The sequence below is a fragment of the Saccostrea cucullata genome, unplaced genomic scaffold (genome assembly GCF_032062105.1).
Source record: "Saccostrea cucullata isolate Sc308-1 unplaced genomic scaffold, CSIRO_AGI_Scuc_v1 ctg17906, whole genome shotgun sequence".
Taxonomy (NCBI): domain Eukaryota; kingdom Metazoa; phylum Mollusca; class Bivalvia; order Ostreida; family Ostreidae; genus Saccostrea; species Saccostrea cuccullata.
In genome coordinates, this window is record NW_026928180.1 from 1 (window position 1) to 3,241 (window position 3,241).

The 3,241-nt window shown below is 46.0% G+C and overlaps 1 long non-coding RNA gene across 1 annotated transcript; it reads left to right on the forward strand.

The window, feature by feature from the left end:
• The first annotated feature begins 9 nt into the window (after window positions 1–9).
• LOC134276687 (uncharacterized) lies at window positions 10–1,417 on the forward strand. The gene is made up of 6 exons (XR_009994100.1): window positions 10–116; window positions 227–324; window positions 468–529; window positions 630–1,059; window positions 1,170–1,245; window positions 1,348–1,417. It is a non-coding gene; the product is annotated as an uncharacterized LOC134276687 (long non-coding RNA).
• Window positions 1,418–3,241: the final 1,824 nt, after the last annotated feature.

The window sequence follows — 3,241 nt, forward strand, 5'->3', positions numbered from 1 at the left end:
GTGTCAACAGGTCAGGGTTTGGCTGTTGTGTATTCCCAGATGATTAGTGGACTGCAGCCTGCCAGAAGAAGTGCGCAGAGTTCAGGGACGTACTGCGGCCAACTCCGGCGTTGAAGGTAAGCGGATGCGCAATAAGTGTACCAGTTTATTCTGTGGACTTTTGTTACTCCTTCTTTGTTGTGGGAGTGTTTCTTGGGGTTTGACCTATGGACATCTTTATTAACAGGTATGGGGTTGGACTGGCCTGGTTGCATTGAAGAAGAGCAGACCGTCACCAGTAGGCAGCAGTTGTGTGATGCACTGCGGTCAATCCCTGACGTGCAGGTAAGGCGCAGCACATGTTGCAGTGTATCCACTTTCATTACTCTGTGTTTGTGTTAAAAGGTATCATAACTTTGCTCTTTGCACTTGCTGAAATTTTGTTAACTGTAGGAAGTTGTTTTGATGTCTTGATTTTGCTTTGTTAGCAGGAGAGGAGGTGTATGCTGACCCGGGAGGATCCCAACAGCAGTCAAGTAGAGAAGATGAGGTAAGATTCACACTGTACATCTTGTAGCCTTTTGTGATCTTGACCTTGCCAAATGTTGTTGACCGTATCAGTATTTGACCTCTTGACTTCCAATTGACAGGACGCGCAGGAAGCAGCAGAGCCCAGCCCAGCCCTTCGCAGCCCAGCCCAGCAGATGATCCAGTGCAGCCCAACCCAGCCAGCCCAGCCCACCAGAGGATCCAATGCCGCAACCAGGCAGCCTAACAGAGAAGCATTTTGAATTTATTTCTTTCCTTCTGTCTCTCCTCTGTCTTCTGAGCACTTTCCTAATCTAACAGTACTAACCATCCCCTACCCCTTAACATTGATTTTGTTGTAATTTCCTTGAATTTGTGTGCTTTGTTTCATTGTTTTGAATGTTTACTAATCTCGTCTCAGTTGTATATTTTCAGGCACTCGGACGTGGTACAACGCAGGAGCACCCAGCCAGCCTCCACCCAGCCAGCCACAGATGAAGAGGAAGGAGCCCATTGCCCAGCTTTGTCTAGCGGCTTACATTTGCCAAGGCGGTGAGTAAAGGGCTGTTTTTGTAGAACTTCTGTTTCCATGTTTTGTAATTATACCTTGATCAAAGCAACTATTGTTCTTCTTTTGACCTCCTGAGTCTCTGTGTTTTCAGGAGCGTCGATCCCACTGAGACGTTGAGCAGCATTCTGGGAAGCAAGGATCGACTGCGACCGCACATTGAAGAGAGGGTAAGATTGGTGTCCAACCTGAATTTACTGTGTTGATTTATCTTTTCCTCATCTCACTTGATGAAGACTGTGATCTTTTGATGTCTTGTCTTTCTACTGTAGATATGCAGTGTAATGCATCCCTCTGTTCACAGTCCTTTGAAGAGGAGTCTGCCAACCCAGGGACGGTAAGATACTTTGTGCACACGTCGCCTCTGTGAACTTTCTTCATTTTGACTCTTTAGTCTTGGCACACTTTTTTGACTTCTCCACATTTGGTGTCAACAGGTCAGGGTTAGGCTGTTGTGGATTCCAATGAATTGTGGACGCAGCCCGCCAGAGAAAGGAAGATTAGGGACTACGCGCCAAACCCGCTTGAAGGAAGGATCCCAATCGGTGTCACGGATTGTGGATTTTTTACCCCCCCTTTTTTTGGGGGGGGTTTTCTTGGTTACCCCGGACTCTTTGAAAATCTCGGCAGCTTTCTAAAAAACAGGACCACACCAACCCTGAGTTCAAAGTGAGACATTTATTGCCACTTTTCTGGGTTTAAAATTTCCTTTTCCTTAAAACCGCTGTTTTTTTAACTTAAAGTTGTTTTTAGCTGATTTTGCTTTTTACAGAGGAAAAAAGCACGGAATTACAGCACAAGGAGGGAAAAAAAATTTCCCCGGAAATTAGCTTTTTGATCTTTTCCTTGCCCCAAAATTGCCCTTCAGATTTGACCTCTTTGATTTCAAGACAGGAGGCAAAGAGAAAACCCACCCCGAGCCCACCCCAACCAAAAGCCCAGCCCCAACCCAAGTGGACCCAATTCGCACCAGGAAGCCTAACAGAGAAGCATTTTGAATTTCTTTCTTTCCTTCTGTCTCTTCTCTATCTTCTTAGCACTTTCCTAATCTAACAAAACTAACCATCCCCTACCCCTTTAAAATTTTTTCTTGAATTTCATTAATTTCTGGCTTTGTTTCATTGTTTTGAATTTTTACTAATCTCTCTCAGTTTTATTTTCAGGCACTCGGACGTGGTACAACGCAGGAGCACCCAGTCAGCCGCCAACCAACCAGCCAGCCAGCCCAAGATGAAGAGGAAGGAGCCCATTGCCCAGTTTTGTCAGAGGGCCCCCCCTTGGCCAAGCGGTGAGTAACGGGGTGCTTTTGTAGCTCTTCCCGGATCCCTTTTGCATTATAACTTGATAGGGCAGCTAGGTTTTTTTTGACCTCCTTTTTTTCTGTGTTTTCAGGAGCGTTGATCCCAGCGAGACGTACAGCAGCATTCTGGGAGCAAGGATCGACTGCGACCGCACAAGAAGAGAGGGTAAGATTCATGTCCAAACCCGAATTTAATGTTTGGTTTTTTTTTCCTCATCTACTTGATGAAGACTGTAACCCCTCTTGAATGCCCTTTTCTTTCTACTTTAGGTATGCGGGGTTTAGGGAGCCCTCCATTCCCCGCCCCTTTTAAGAGGAGCTGCCAAAACCCAAGGGGGTAAGATACTTTGTGCACCCCCGCACCTGTGGAAATTTCTTCATTTTACTCTTTTGTCTTAGCACACTTTTTTGCTCTCCCCCTTTGATGTTAACAGGTCGGGTTAGGCTGTTTGGGTTCCCAGATGAATTTTGGACCGCAGCCTGCCAGGAAAAAGTGCAAAGAGTTCAGGGACATCAGCCAAACCCCGCATTGAAGGTAAGAAAATGGCAATCGGTGTACACCTTGGAATTTTGTGGACTTTTGTTACTTCCCTTCCTTGTGGGGGAGTTGTGTGCATGTCTGACCCGTGAATCTTTGTTAAAGGACGGGTTGGACGTTGCGTGGAAGAAGAGAGGGTAGGACGCACACCAATCCCGAGTCGGTAAGAGCAGTTGCAACTTTTTGGGGCCCCTTTCACTTTTGTTTGTGTTAAAAACTTCTTTCTCTTTCTCCGCTGAAAGTTTTTAACTCTAGGAAGTTGTTTTGATGTCTTATTTTGCTTTGTTAGCAGAGAGGGGGTGTTTGCTGAACGGGGAAACCCCAAAAG